The sequence below is a fragment of the Narcine bancroftii genome, chromosome 3 (genome assembly GCF_036971445.1).
Source record: "Narcine bancroftii isolate sNarBan1 chromosome 3, sNarBan1.hap1, whole genome shotgun sequence".
Classification (NCBI taxonomy): Eukaryota; Metazoa; Chordata; class Chondrichthyes; order Torpediniformes; family Narcinidae; genus Narcine; species Narcine bancroftii.
In genome coordinates, this window is record NC_091471.1 from 212,325,023 (window position 1) to 212,341,716 (window position 16,694).

Consider the following 16,694-nt stretch of genomic DNA (forward strand, 5'->3'; position numbering starts at 1 on the left):
CACTGGCTGGAAGCACTGCAAAGTTCTGGGAGTATTGTGAGCAGTTTTTGGCTCCTCATTTAAGAAAGGATGTGCTGACATTGGAGAGGGTTCAGAAGAGGTTCATAAGGATGATTCTGGGAATGAAAGGGTCATCATATGGGAATCATTTGACAGCTTTTGGCCTGTATTCATTGGAATTTGGGAGAATGAGGGGAGGTCTTATTGAAAAATTTTGAATGTTGAAAGGACAAGACAGTAGAACTTCAGGATTGAAGGGCATCCACTTAGGGTGCAGACACCAGAGAATTATAAATCTGCAGAATTTGTTGCCACAGAAAGTTGTGGAGGGCAGGTCATTGGGTGCATTTAAGGGAGAGATTCTTGATTAGCCAGGGCATCAAAGGTTATGGGTAGAAGGTCAGGCAGCGCGGCTGAGTGGGAAAATAGATCATCTGATTTCAGAGTACGTACATCACATCACATACAATCCAGAATTTTTTTTCCTGCAGGCGTGGCAGAATTTCTACTTCGTGGTAGTGCAACAAAAACTGAACTCAATGTACACATATCAACAATTGACTGTGCTGAGACTCTGATTGAGTTTGTCGTTGAGGAGTCTGATGGTGGGGGGGGGGGGGGGGGCGGGGGCAGCAGCTGTTCCTGAATCTGCTAGTGTGAATCTTGTGGCACCTAGACCTCTCTCCTGATGGTAGCAGAGAGAACAGTGTGAATCCTTAATGATTGCTGCTACTCTCCAGCAGTGTTCCCTGTGGATTTTCTCAATGGTGGGGAGGGTTTTGCCTGGAACGTCCTGGACTGTGTCCATGATCTTCTGCAGGACTTTATGTTTGGGGTTATTGGTGTCCCCATATCGGACCATTGTGATGCAGGTGGTCAGCACACTTTCAGAAATTTGCCAGGGCTTCAGATGTCATGCAAACTCCTGAGTCAAGTGCCGATGTGCTTTCTTCACTATGCCATTCATTTGTTGGATCCAGGAAAGATTCTCCTCGATGGTGACTCCCAATAACTTCCCTCTCCACCTCATGATTGAACGGCTGGGCAGACTCTCCGGGCTGAATGGCCCTGTTTCAGCTTCTGGTGCTGTGGATAATCTCTCACAGCGTGCAGGAGGTGGGTGCTGGGTGATGCGCACACGTCCGGCGCTGCCCTCCCTCGCTCCGCCCGGCCCAGCCCACTTCAGTCGAGCCCCAAACAATCGGATCCAGGCAACAGGTCGTCGGGGCGCGACAGAGCAAAAATCAGAAAGGAAAGGGACTCTCCGCTGAAGGTGGACGGAGACCATGCTGTGGCGGACGAAGGCTCCTGGCACGGAGCGTGCCCATGTGCAGTGAGGTGTCCGGCGGCGGCGACTCGGAGCACCGCAGTGCCGGCACGGCGACTTGCTGCCCCCGCCGGTAAGTTGCGCGACTTCCAAGTGCAGTCCTTCCTGGCCAACTTGCTCAAACTGATGCCGCGGGGAGGAGGAGAAACCCAATGCAAGGACGAGTGGAGGGAGGCGACAGCCAACACTGCGGGCGAAGTGACTGGGATGAGCAGCAAGTTCAGCCCCCTCGGGGTCCACGCTGAATTGCATTTCTTGTTTTTAAAATACGAAACGGGTGAATGGTTCATTTTCCTTTAAGAATGGGGTGGCCGGAGTTTTGATGAGCCGGGTCCTGTGAGTAATTGAGTTAAGCCCGCCTCGGCTTTTCGCCCACATCGCGAACGGGGGGGGGGGGGGCCGAAACGTGGGTTGTCTCTCCCTTCCTCCCGTGGACGCTACCAGCCCTCCCGCAGTCCGTGGGCTTTGACGTCTAGGAGGGGTGCGGAGCAGTGGCGAAGCTGGATCGGACGCGGGGCCACTGCTCATCCTCTCGCCCGGCGTTTGTGAAGCCAGTTCAATCGGTTTTCCTAGTCACCTGCGGGGTTTTCATGAACCGCATCGCGGGTGGGGGTGGGGAATGACTTTGTCCCCACTCCTTTGTGCTCTCGTCCAGGGATTTGCTGGGGTGGGGTGCAGAAATGAATCTTTACTTAGTTTGTTTTGGGGGGGCGAGTTGTGCATCTAAACAAGCGGATTGGAGTGTGAAGGCAGCCATGCCGTCTGAACGATGACTCCCAGAGCAACAAAACCAGGAGCAGCCCTCATAGAAGGTCTGATGATGAGGACCCTTCACACCAGAGTCCGGCTTCTTGTTTTGTGCATGCCCGGTTTCAAACCAAGTCCTGCAGGGATCCTGAAGAGGGCTCGCTCTTTCCCGCAATACTTCGTCCCACTTTGGGATGAGTGCTCGAGTTTTAGAACTCGTGTGTCGCGAAATTCGTGGTTTGGAGGTGTAAAACTTGCTATAAATTACATTTGGAAAAAAAATGGATTAGTGCGGGGGGAAAAAGGACTGTGGCTCATCGTCCATTCAGTCATCCAAGGGGGTGGGGTGGGGAAGAGCTACTTAGGTGCCGCTGGGTCCCTGGTCTTCAGGCTCTTGTTCCTGGGGGATAGGGCTCCTTGAGGATCTGCCTCATGCAGATCTTGACTGATGCCTGTGATGGCGCTGGCTGAGTCCATAACTCACTGCAGCTTTTCCCTGTCCCGTGCCTTGGCGCCTGCACACCAGACCGAGCAGAACCAGTCCGAATGCTCTGCACGGTGCAGCTGAAGGAATTACAAGAATGTGATAGGAATGGCTTCATCTCCAATGTTAGGCTGCTTCACCTAACATTTTTTAATTGATCGTTTATTTTTCTTACCAGTGGTCCAGAAGACCAAAAATTTATTTTCATGAAACATCACAGCACAGGCCCTTCTAATTTGTGCGAAATTAGTTTTTCTTTGCCTTGTCCCACTGATCTACTAATCCGCACCTCTCCCAACCGTGTACCTGTCCAAATTCTTCTTCAATGTTAAAATTGAGTCCGCATTTATCTCTTCAGCTGGAAGCTCAAAACCTTATAGAAACCGATCTATTTCAGTTTCATTTGGCATTTCTTGACATTCCAGTTTTGTGGGTGCAATATGAAAAAAATTGAATTGCTGAACTAGTATCTAGAAGCCTGGCCGGTTAATAGGGGCTCATGAGTTAGATTCCACTTGGACATTTTAACTTCAAGTAATTAAATCACAGATTTCACCTCTTATTCCTTCTAAGCTTGGCCTCAATATCTGCAAACATTTTTTATAGATGCACAACAGGAAGTATCCTCTAGGTGCGTCACAACCAGCTATGGGAACTGCTCTGTCCAACACCACAGGAAACTGAAGAGTTGTGACAGCAGCTCAGGCCATTCCACAAACATACTTTCCCCTCCACTGACTCCATCTATATTTCCCACTGCTTCAGCCAATATATTAAAGGAGTCTGCAGGGGCGGTGATTGTCTGTTACTGCACAGAAGTGCTGGAGAAACTCGGCAGGATGCACAGGGTTCACAAGAAGCAAAGATGGATAGCCAACATTTCAGGCCTGAGCTATTCATCAAGGCATTAAATCTTAATCAAGGGTTCAGGTGATATTCTGGTTATATTCTCTTCTCCCCACTGCATCAGGTGGAAGATGCATGAATTTGAAAGCATACCACCACATCGAAAGATAGCCTGGTAATGGTGGAAAAGCAATTGTTGAATAGACCTCCCATATAGAAAGGATAATCTCTTGGATCTCACTAACCCCACCTCATGATGGTCCTTGGATTGTTTCTTTCATGGCACTTTTCTCTGCAAAACGAGATTCTGCATTTTTGTTTTATTTTTTTTTCCCCTACCTGGTATTAGACAAAATGGAAGGGTGGATCAGTACGCTTGCAGATGACATGAAGGTTGGAGATGTTGTGAAGAGTGTAGAAAGTCATCTTGGGTTAAAACGGGATATTGATAGGATGCAGCGTTGGGCGGAAATGTGATAAGTGGATAATCTGGAAAAATGTTAAGTAATGCACCTTGGAAGATGGAATTTGAAGGTGGAATATGCGGTTAATGGTAGGATTTTTAGCAATGTGGGTGAGCAGAGGGATCCTGGAGGTCCATAGATCCCTCAAGGTTGCTATGCATGTCGATGTTACAGCTCTATAAACCTCTGTTTAGACTACATTTGTATTCCGTTCGGTCACCTCTTTATAGGAACGATGTGAATGTTTTAGAGAGGGTTTAGACAAGATTTACCAGGAAAGTACCTGGATTGGAGAATGTATCTTATGGTTGACTGAACTATGGCTTTTCTCTTTGGAGCGATGGAGGATAAGAACTGCCTTAATAGAGGTGTAGCAAATTCTGAGAGACAACCAGCACCTTTTTCCCACAGGCAATACTAAAGGACATCCATTTCAGGTGAGTGGAGGAAAAATTCAGGAAGATGTCAGATAGATTTTATTTTACACAGAAAGTACTGGGTACCTGGGATGCATTGACAGAGGTGGTGGTTGAGGCTGGTACAATGGGGACATTTAAAAGAATATGGGCTGAGAGGGAGGGACAGAGGGAAGGGTTAGATTGTTCAGCATCTGCAGACTTACCTGTTTAACTCTAGATTATTGTGGAATAGGTTCATTTAGGTTGGCACAACATCATAGGCTGAAGGGCATGTACTGTTCTATGAACTCAAGTATGTATCTATGAATACACGGCAATGAAAAATTCAGTTTTAGTATTGTTGCAATGCAAAGTGTCATCTGGCTCATTGCACAGCTCCTCTGCAGCTGACTGGCTACACTTCTGCCACCTGTTTTCATCTCTATAACCTTGAATTTTTTTTCCACACTACAAATAATTATCCAATTCCTACAGCATTTGCCATTCCTGTACATTTCTGATTACAACCATTTTTTGCATAAAATTAAGTGTTTCAATTTTACTCCTTTCCCCTTTCTTTTACACCCATGACCTCTGCTCAATCACTTCGCCGCTGAAAGGTACAACCTCCCATGTTCCAGCATTGACCGACCCTTCACAATTTTATTTACTTCTATCAAATATTCCCTTGGCCTTCTCTTATCTAAACAAAACAGCCCCAACCTCTCTCCCTTGTAACTGTAGCTCTTCATCCCAAGAACCATTCTTGTAATCCTTTCTCAAATCTTTTTTTTGGTGCCTTCACATCCAAAGTGAAAGGTGTAATTAAAAAAAAAAAATCTTGCTGATATTTTTCATAACTTTGAAAAACAATTTCCAGGTTGAGCCAGCAAAAATTTGAAGTGCACAGCCTTGATTTAAACCATCACTAGAGAGCAACCATCTTGCATTTGTGGAAGAAGGTGTAGTCAGTTTAAAGTTTGGGGAAAAGACATTTATATTTGATGAGAGTGATTCAGTTTAACATTAAAATATACTAACATTTTAACATTAAAATATATAAAGTAAGCCCCAAGGTGTTCTTTAAGAATAACTGTAAAAATAATGGTGCAAATCCAGCTTAATGATAATTTTGTACTGTAATAGTATTTATTTTTGCCCTTCTAACATTGCTCCTCCAAAGGCCTGGATTAAATCTTGATCCAGATTCATGGCAAGAATAATTCAGTTGTTGGAAGAGCTGTTATTTTCTTTTGTGGAAAGTTAATATCAAATGCATTTATTTAGCATGTCATATATTGCCCAATCACTGAGTCTTGAAGCTGCAGCATCCACGGGCAGAAATAGTCAATGTTTCCGTTTGGAACCCTTAATTTTTAGTCTCACGTATTTAAAAAAGGGGGTAATACTATATATAAAGAGGGAAAGAAGCTGGGAAGGCCCCAAGAGATGACAGGGTATTGACAGAAAGTGGGAGAGGCCATTGTGGGATTGTGGGGGGGGGGGGGGGGGGGGTTGTATTTACCATGCACTTCAACATAAAATGTAATATTGCAGAAGTAAAACCATATCCATGACAATATTAAGTAAAGTCTGTCATTTCCTATTCTGTTTTTGATCTTAATAAACAAATAGTCAAAAAAGTTGGTTTCTCCAGTGTGGTGGGGTCTACGTGAGCACTGAAAGTACTACACCGGACTGATGAAAGCGCATGTTAGTCGCGAGACCCTTTCAAACTGCCGTGTAAAATGGGGTTAACCGGGCAATTTTCACGGTTAGCACCCCAGTAATGTGGCAGTTTGAAAGGGTCCAACCGGTTCAACCCTGTCGGAACCCAACCAGGTTGTTGACCTACCTCCGAGGCAGTCAGGGAACCCAGTTAAACTTACCTAGGTCTCACGTCCATGGCCAATTTTAAAAGGAAAATGGCCAACCTGTTTCTTTCAGTGATGTCAGCGCTTGCGTGTGTGCATCACTGGACAGCCAGATCGTGCGTGATCCATCTTCTGGGGGCAGGAATCCACCTTAAATGTCCGGATTGGCAATTTAATAGGTAGATTCCCATGTGATTTGAAAGGTGCTAACAACGCCTTTGCCCCAGTAATTGCACCCAAGCCCCAGGAGGCCTATCCAGGTGCTGCAGTTTGAAAGGGGCTGTTGCTTCTCTTGGGATCCCAGGAAGATGGGAAGGTAAGAATGGATAAGAGAGCTGTGAAGGGGGAGTGGGCAAGGAGAGCAAAGGACTGGGAAATAGATGAAATTTAGTTTTTCATTCTTTGTTACTATACCCTGTTCTGCTATTTCTTATTCTGCACAAACAAAGCTGGAGAAACTCAGCAAGTCAAACAGTGCACTCTCTGAGGCAAAGATAAAGATATAAATCCAGTGTTTCAGGCTCAAGCATTATGTTGGTTATGTATCTTTGTTGTATAAAGGACACTGTTTGACCCGCTGAGGTTCTCCAGCGTTGTCTTTTTACTTCAACCTCAGTGTCTGCAGACTTTTGTGCTTTACTCATTTCTGAATCTCTTACACCTTAATGCCATTAACAAGTTATTTCCATAACCATATTCTGGAAGATCTCCGTGGAGAAGCAGGATCAGGAGAAGGCAAAGAATAGTCGATGTTTTGAGCCAAGATCCTTTATTGAGATCCTTTAGAACTTTTGGCTCTGAACAATGACCATTCTTTTTCCAACTCTGCTGCCCAACCTGCTGAGCTCCTCCATCAGGTTGTGTTGAGCTTCAGATTTCAGTATCTGCAGTTTCCTGTGGTAACCTCAAGACCCTTCCCTTCTCCATTTTCTCTGCCATTTAAAACCAACTTATTTTCTCTCTCCTATCCATTTCTCTGCAGCAGGTCTTGAAATGATGCCAGAACATAACAACAAGCACTACCAACTTGATAACTCATAAAAGTTATTCCATCACGTTGAACTTCACAGCTCTTCAAGCAATGTCGGGAAAATCACAGAAAAAAATGAACAAAATTACTGCCTGTATGGTCGTTCACTCTGGGCATCTTTTTAGACTGCAAATACCTGAGTGCAACAGTCCCGGTGGTTGGATGTGCTGTAGAGTGGATGAATGTCAATGAATTTTTCCGGTACGTAGGCTTCCTCCAAAAAGTTGCAGGGGTCCTGCAGGATAAATCTCGGTGCAGGAATTGGCACATTCCTTTTTAGACTGCCTGTGTAGTGGCAAAATTCCTTGATTGCAGTCTAAAAGCCATAAGAATCTCACTTATTGCCAAAGTATGTCAACCAATGTAATGCTGAAGTGATCCAAGGATCTGTTTACATGAGGGTGTTTGAACTTCTTAGCTCATGACCTGAGTAAATCATTGTAATTATTTATCCAAGGTTGCATCCAATTGCTTTTGACTCTTTCAACTGGTGCATGCTAGTTTGAAAATAGCGACTCAGATTGTGGTCCCTTGTGAAAAGTTTAATCCAGTTACCTGAAGTACATTTTTGAAGTACAAGTTTCATTTGCCTCATCTACAGAATTTTCCAAGTATATTCTACTTCTCAATGCTTTACCAATTTGTAATGAAGGTGACTTGTGGAAGGAATAGAGCACAACTAATGCACTGCTTCTGAACACATTTTGTGACTCCAAGATTTTAGCAGGGGAGATGGTGAGTGTGGAGTATTTTTTGTTAGGTGACTTGTTATCTGTTCATTTGGAATTACAAGTGTTTCTTAAAGACTGTCAATGGTTTGATATAAAAATATAAAATACGTACAGGTGGAATATATGTGAGGAGTTTGTTGTGTCAGATCAAAAGATGCTGGTTGCTTGCTTTGGAGCTCTGTATTTTAACCTGATGGACTGGATTGCTTGAAAGAAGTTGTATTAAAAGTAGTGTCTGAAGTTGTTGGGAAGGGTGGTGCAGTTGGCGTAGAGTGGCAGGGTTGGTGTAGTGATTAGCGCAACGCCTTTACAGTGCCAGTGATTGGGACCGGGGTTCAAATCTCATGCTGTCTGTAAGGAGTTTGTATGTTCTCCCCATGTCTGCGTGGGTTTTCCCCGGGGATTCTGGTTTCCTCCCACCCTTCAAAAACATACTGGGGGGTGTAGGTTAATTGGGTGTAATTGGACAGCACAGGCTCGTGAGCTGAAATGGCCTGTTATTGTGCTGTATGTCTAAATTAAAAAAATTAAATTAAATTCACGTTTATTTTGTTGATTGTGTCCCATGTGAAACATCTATTGTTTTACTTTCTAATAAGGATATTTAAAATGTGGAAATGCTGTTTCAGTGATCTTTCAGGGCACGTGGAGTCAAGAAAACCTGTATCAAGTTAAAGGCCATGATTAAAGTATGCAAGATTCCAGCTTGGTCAAATTTTTGGTGGTGAAATGTGTCTTGGAGAAAAACATAAAAGTGGTACAATTCTAAATGGGTGGTATCTTTTCATTCTTGACCTACGTTTGTACAGTTTTTAAATAGGACAAGTAATTATAGTTTCCCATGGCTGTACTATAAGGGTTGAAGTGAAGCAGCTGCTTTCTCTCCCAGCCAATTTTCATCACAATCGCCTGGAAAATCTACAACTGGAAAAAAAATATTGGTCTGAGGTTCCTTTCTTACTTAAAATGCAACAAAAAGCAACATTAAATCTTTAAATTTAAAGTTAGACATTTTGCACTGTATGAGACCTTTCAGGCCCGTGCCACCCAAACACCCCAATTAACTGACAAGCTCCGTACGTTTTGAAGGGTGGGAGGAAATGGAGATTGGAGATTCTCCCACGCACACATGGGGAGAACTTCCAGTCTCCTTGCAGACAGCACTGGATTCGAACCCAATTGCTATTAAAGTTGTGGTATCTTCGTGATGGTGTTACTGTTTTGTTTACCAATCAAGTGGAACTTGTAATTTTGTTACATTCAATATTGTTGATTCATTAGATGATTATTGATATCATGAAATTATAACTGAATGAATTCTAAACATTTTTCACATTCCATTCTTAATTTGATCAAAATGGCATTAATATTTCTAGGCCTTTTTACAAATGTTACAAACATTTTTTCAACATTGTATTATATTTTTGGGGGGCTATAAACAAGAAAATGCTTCTCTAGAATACAATCATGTATAAATTTGTAAAGAAAGATTAAGTAATTTTTAAATTTTTTTTGACCATGCTGTGAACTAGATTAATTGTTGAAGTAAAATGCACAAGCTATGGGATGAAGAAGCATGCAGGTTTACCTATCACCTTCAAGATCACAAGACATCCTTAAATACTTTGTAGCCAATGAAATGCTTTTTGAACGCATGATATACTCTGTTTTGATGCGAGAAATGCGAAGTAGTTGGGACACATCAAATCGCTGATTGTGGGAATTTGCTAACAACCGGATAATCTGAAAATAATATAATCTTTAAAGTTTCTTTCCTGTATTCAGTTAATGTGCTTCTGATGTGGCATTACACTGTAACTTTAAGTTTTCATTCTGCAATACATAGCCCTGCTCCTGCTGGGAGCCTGAGATGGACCTTGTGATTTGGTGCACATGCCCAAATTGCCGGCGCTTTCTCTCTCCCCCCTCTTCAATCTCTCTCCCTCCCCAGCAACGGCAATCTGCGCATGTGTTCCAAATAACCTTTTTTTAAAAAAAACGGCATCAGGTCTGACAAAGCACGTTTCCTTGATGTGACTACATGAGGAGCACTGAAATGATGACATTTTGGTGGGGGGGGGGTGGATTGGTGGCAGTGGGAAGCAATCTGTGTGCGCTGATTGAATCAGAAGGAAAAGCAACCACGTTGATACAGGTAGACCTCGACTTACCTTGTATTCAAAACTGATTCTGATCATAACTTTGAAGTATCATAAGTTGGAACATCGTAAGTCAGGGTCTTATCTATTGGATCAAAGGTCAATCTACAGGGCCATAAGAGTGGCAGACAGGATCACTGGGGTTTCCCACCCTTCCCCCCCCCCCCCCCCCCCCCCCCACTGGATGTGATGTATTGGGATCATTATCTAAAGAGAGCTCTTAAAATTATTAGGGACCCCTACCACCCTGCACACAGCATCTTCCAGATACTCCCATCGAAAAAGAGCTGGAGGTGTTGCTGATTTTTAAGAAGGAAGGGAGGGAGAAAACGGGAAGTTATAGACCGGTCAGCCTGACGTCGGTAGTGGGGAAGATATTGGAGTCTATCATAAAAGGAGTAATAGCAGAACACTTAGGCAGAAATAATAGTATAAGGGCTAGTCAGCATGGATTCCTTAAGGGTAAGTCATGCTTGACTAATTAACCTTCTGGAATTTTTCAAGGATGTGACAAAGAGGGTGGACTTGGGAGAGCCTGTGGATGTGGTGTATTTGGACTTCCAGAAGGCCTTTGATAAGGTACTGCACGGGAGACTAATGGGCAAGATCAGGGAGCATGGTATTGGAGGTAAGGTGCTGACATGGATAGGAAATTGGTTAAGAAATAGGAAACAAAGGGTTGGGGTAAGCGGGTCTTTTTCAGGATGGCAGGATGTGACGAGTGGAGTGCCGCAGGGATCGGTATTGGGTCCTCAGTTGTTTGTGATTTATGTGAATGATTTGGATGAGGGGATTATTAATAATTTGAGCAAATTTGCAGATGACATGAAACTGGGTGGCGGTGTGGGGTGTGAGGAGGATGTCAGGAAAATGCAGAGGGACTTGGACAGGTTAGGAGAGTGGGCTGCTGAATGGAAGATGACGTTCAATGTAAGCAAATGTGAGGTTATCCATTTTGGGGGCAATAATAGGAAAGCTGAGTATTATTTAAATGGAGACAAGCTAAGGAGTGGGGAGGAGCAAATGGATCTGGGAGTACTTGTTCACCGGTCACTGAAGACTAGCATGCAGGTTCAGAAAGCTGTGAAGAAGGCTAATAGCATGTTGGCTTTCATAAAGAGGAGATTGGAGTATAGGAACAGAGACGCCCTTCTGCAGTTGTACAGGGCCCTGGTGAGACCCCACCTGGAGTATTGCGTCCAGTTCTGGTCTCCAATTTTGAGGAAGGACATACTAGCTCTTGAGGGTGTGCAGCGCAGATTTACAAGGTTAGTTCCAGGGATGGCGGGGTTGACATATGCTGAAAGGCTAGAAAAACTGGACTTGTATCCGATGGAATTTAGAAGGATGAGGGGGGACATGATTGAGGTATACAAAATTATCAGGGGGATAGACAGGGTGAAGTCGGATTACTTGTTCCCAATGATGGGGGAGACGAGGACTAGAGGGCATAGTTTAAGAATACAGGGGAGGCCCTTTAGGACGGAGATGAGAAAACATTTTTTTACCCAGAGAAGTGTGAATCTGTGGAATGCTCTGCCACAGAGGGTGGTAGAGGCAGATTTGCTGATTATGTTCAAAAGAGAGTTAGATAAGACTCTAGTGGGCAAAGGAGTTAAGGGTTATGGGGATAAGGCTGGAAAGGGGTACTGATGGTAGTGATCAGCCATGATCTGTAAAATGGCGGTGCTGGCTCGACAGGCCGAAGGGCCTACTCCAGCTCCTATTGCTATTGTCTATCACTACCAGGCTGAGGAATAGCTTCTTTCTACAGGCATTGAAATTACTGATGTACTGCTCATACAATCCCTCCAAGAATCTACTATTCTTTAACAAAATGTACAGTAAATCCCCATTATGCAGCACCTACAGGGATCAAAGATGTCGGATATGCAAATTTTCCAATTGTCTGAGGCACACTCTTACAATGCCTAACTAATACACCTACACTAAGAATAAGCAGTTTAAAAGAGAAAAGACAGTACAAAATCTAAATTAATTTGAAAAAAAAATCAGTTTTGTAGTCTTTAATTTTGATAGTTCACATAACTTACAAAATTTAAATTGAAATTTGAACCCCAGTCGCGGGTGCTAACCGTGCTGCTGTGCTAATTAATCCCCACCCCCAAGTTTACAGATAAAGCCTTACTAATATTAATAAAGATATAGACTCTTATTGCGCAGCGATAGGGAGACATTTTGGGAGAGTCAGCCCAGTGGTGCGTGGCATCAGCTGGTTCTTCACCCTGAGTACCGACATTTTATTCAAACTCAACTTTATTGTAACTTTGTGTGAGCAGGGAATGACCGGGGCGGTCCGCTAGCTGAATCTTTGCTCCCAAGTGGTTGTGTATTGCTTCAGAGAACATTTCCTTTTACAATTTTAAACTTTCATTGAAAATTTTTAAAATTTAAATATTTTCACTTTGATCAGCTAATTCCTGTAACTTTACAAAATTTACATTTTAATTCAAAACACTGAACAAACTTAGCCCTTGGCACAATCCAACTCACCCCCATGCCAGTGTCCTGGTCAGGCCTTCAGCGTATCCCGACTTGCCTCCACACTCGTGTCCCTGTCAGGCCCTCGGCGCATCTTCCTCACACTGACGACTTGACTCGCCTCCACACAAGTGACCCGGTCATGCCCTTGGCACACCTTCCCAACGCTGACAATCCAACTCACATCCACACAAGTGGCAGCAACGAAAAGAATATGCACGTATGGAGGGGCATTGCCCATTCAGCGGGGCAAACCTGCGTGTGTCCAGTGAAGTCTCAGTGCTCCCTCTCTGGGTCCATCAGCCCAGTCTTACTTATTTGAAATTTAAATTTTGTTTTTTTTTTCCTCACTTGTTTCAATTTCTGGTTGATCAAATTCAGGATGATGGGTATTTTACTGTATTTATTTATTTTTATATATTGCTGCATATGAATCGTTTGTAAATATGTGTGCTATGTCTACATTTGTGTTTGCATGGTTTTACACAGAGGACCAAAGAACATCGTTTCATCAAGTTGTATTTTACAATTTTACGATAATAATTAACTTGAACTTTCATGAAGGGTCTGATGTAGCACAAATTATTGGGGAAAGACTTAATGACAGTTAAATACTCTGGATTGGAAGAAAGGAAGTCTTTGATATGTACAGTATATATGATGAGCTTGAAACATTCTAAGTGCTGATAAACTGAGGTAGGTTGAAAGTATATTTACTATGAAAGAAATTGGTAATAATTTATATGTATCAAACTCCATAACCAGTCATCTGATGATGCTCTTAATGATCCATTTCTCAGATTTTAACATCGTCAGACTATTAATGTATGTTCCCAGGATGTTGCTAAAGAATTTTGGAAAGGCACCTGTGGTGCCTTATCAAAACTTTGGAAAATCTCCTTGTCCAATATCCTGCGGAATATCTACAAAGGCAGGAAAAAAATCCAGTACTCTTAAAATCTCCTTGTCCAATATCCTGCGGAATATCTACAAAGGCAGGAAAAAAATCCAGTACTCTGTGAATCCAATCTCGGCTTCAACATAAATTAATTCCACAGCCAGTAACTCTACTTTTGATTCCAGAATTGCTTATCAACACTGCAGGTTGCCTTCATGTTCCCATTAAATTAACTCTGTTATTAATTAGATGCTGGAATGTTGAAGAACAATTTCAGTCGGAACTAACTTTTATCAGTACCATAGGTACTCATCATTTACAATTTACATCATGGTTAATCAAGATCACAATATGAAAATTATAACTTTTAGCTTGTTTGAAAAACAACAGTTTGTATATTAATTTGTCTCATGGACTTTATTGATATTTACATACAATACAGAAAAGGAACAGGCCCTTTGGCTTTCAATGTCTGCATCAAACAGGCTGCCCAAATTAAACAAAATTTCTGCTGCCTCCACATAATCCACATCTCTCCCTGCAGATTTATGTAGTGAAACACAAAAGTTTGCAGATGCTGTGACTGTAAAAACACAGAGATGCTGGAGGATCTCAGCCAGTCTTGCAGCGTTCATAGGAGGTAAAATGATATTACTGATTTTTCTGGCCTGAGCCCTTCCTTTCTCCATTTTGTGTGTTTATCTAGAAGCCACTAAAACATGACTATTATATGTTTCAGCCATTACCCTGACAGCCCAATGCAGGCACCTAGTATTTTCTGCCTTAAAAACACAAAAGTGCTGGAGCATCCTGGCAGGTCTCGCAGCGTCCACAAGAGGTAAAGATGCATTACTGATATTTTGGGCCTGAACCTTTCTTAAACCTTTGAGTAAGATGCAGGCAGGCAGGGATGCTGTGACACCTGTTGAGTTCCTCCAGATTTCTGAGTTTTTACCTCAGGCCAGAAATGTCAGTTGTGTATAATGACCGACGATGGACCTTTGAGACCTGCTGAGCTCCTCCAGCATACCTGTGTTTTTAACTAAAGGCTCGAAACATCGGTTGCATTATCTTGACCTCCTATGGACGCTGCGAGACATGCTGAGCTCCAGCATTTCTGTGTTTTAACTACTCTCACAATATTGCAGACTTTTGTGTTTCACTCAAAAACATTGCCTTGCACATCTCCTTAAAAATTCCATCCCTCTACTCTTCAAACACATGTCCTCCAGTGTATGAGAAACAGAGTCTGACTGCCTTTCTATGCCTCTCATAATTGTTAAGGTTCAGTTTAATTATCCAAAAATGTGCCACCATCATGTGACCAGGATGATGCCAGACTGATTAAAAAGCAGCTCTGATTCTAAAGCACCAGTTAGGATGGCTAATATTTTTCAGAGGAAAGCTTCAACCCAGTGCGTGGGCGTCCAAACTTTCTCTACCAAGACTGTCTTTCTCTGCTCTCTGAACTGACACTCAAATTCCCCTCAAAGATGTAGTGACGTTGGAAAGAGTTCAGAGAGGGTTCACAAAGATAATTCTGGCACTGAAAGGGCTATCAGACGAGAAGTGTTTGACGGCTCTTGGCCTGTACTCGTTGGAACTTAGGAGAATATAACAGGACATCTCATTGAAGCATTTTGAATGTTGAAAGTTATGGACTGTTTAAAGTTTATGTGGAATGGTTGTTTCCTATGATGGGAGATCTAGGACAAGAGGGCTCAACTACAGGAATGAAGGGCATCTGCTTGGAACAGAAATGTGTAAGAATTTTTTAGCTAGAGGTTGATCAATCTGCAATTTGTTGTCACAGGTGGATGTGGAGGCCAAGTCATTGGTGTTTTTAAGAGATTGATCAGTTCTTGATTAGCCAAGGCATCATAGGTTATGGGGAGAAGGTCAGGCAGTGGGGCTGAGTAGGGAATATGGATCGCTCACGATTAAATGGTGCAGCAGGCTCGATGGGCTGAATGGAGTCAGAATTTATTGTCTTGAAATTTGGTGTTTTTGCAGCAGTATCATAAAGCAAACATTTATATAATCATTTTACAACAATTATATAAAAAATAAAAATAATAATACACAAAATGTGTCTTTGGTTCATTGATCCATCAGGAATCTGATGGCAGTGGGGAAGAAGCTGTCCTTGTGCCGCTGAGTGCTCGTCTTTAGGCTCCTGTACCTTTCCCCCAATGGTAGCAGAATAAAGAGGGTGTGGCCTGGGTGGTGGGGGTCTTTGAGGATAGAGGCTGCTTTTTGAAGACACCGCCTCACGTCATCAACGGAGTGAGGTCTGGTGCCTGTGATGTCGCAGGCTGAGTTGACAATCCTCTGGAGTTTAGCCTTGTCCTGAGAGTTGGTGTCTCCATACCAGGCAGTGATGCAACCGGCCAGAATGCTCTCCATGGTCCACCTGTAGAAGTTTAGGGGAGTGCTGCTGATGAGCCTTCTTCGTGATTGCATCAACGTGGAGGCCCCAGGAGAGATCCTCAGAGATGTTGACCCTCAGGAATTTGAAGATCTTGACCTTCTCTACCACTAAGCCCTCAATGAGGACTAGGTTGTGTTCCCCTGACTTCCTCCTGAAGTCCACAATCATCTCCTTGGTTTTGCTAACATTAAGTACAAGGTTGTTGTCATTACACCATTCAGTGAGCTGATCTGTCTCCCTCCTGTACACTTCTTCATTGCTGTTTTTGATTCTGCCGACAACTGTGGTGTCGTTGATGAACTTTTAGATGGCATTGGAAATATGCCTGGTGACACAGTCATGGGTGTATAATGAGTAGAGCAGTGGGCTAAGCATGCGTTCTTGGGGTGCACCTGTGTGAATAGCCTATTTCTGCTGCTATGTCTCATGGACGATTACGATTGGGCAGTGAACACCCCCTACCTGGGGTGTGGTCAGTTAAATTTTCTTTTGACTAGTTTTTGCATTCTTGTTCATCAATGGTTAAAAAGGGTTAGTATGCCAATCCAAATTATTTCTGAATTTGTTCATGTGAAACATGGCTTACCTTAACCATATGTAACTTGGTACCAGAGATTTTAGTCCCCGACCTGAAATTTTAAATATTGAAGCTTATGGCAGCATTGCCTTTAGATTTTGCTAAATAATGAAAAGTCAGTAGCTGCTTCCATAGGTAAAAACGTAATGAATGTCTGATGTTTATATCTTTGCATTATTTACTATTATTGACTTTAATACATTATTTCTAATCCCAGAGACTCTGT

The 16,694-nt window shown here is 42.9% G+C and overlaps 1 protein-coding gene across 1 annotated transcript in view; it reads left to right on the forward strand.

Annotated features, from left to right (window-relative positions):
* The first annotated feature begins 1,199 nt into the window (after nucleotides 1–1,199).
* ptpn13 (protein tyrosine phosphatase non-receptor type 13) overlaps nucleotides 1,200–16,694 on the forward strand; it is a 384,832-nt gene continuing 369,337 nt past the window's right edge. The window contains exon 1 of the mRNA XM_069926529.1: nucleotides 1,200–1,400. The gene's annotated coding sequence lies outside the window, so the exon portion shown is untranslated. The remainder of the gene's footprint in view (nucleotides 1,401–16,694) is intronic.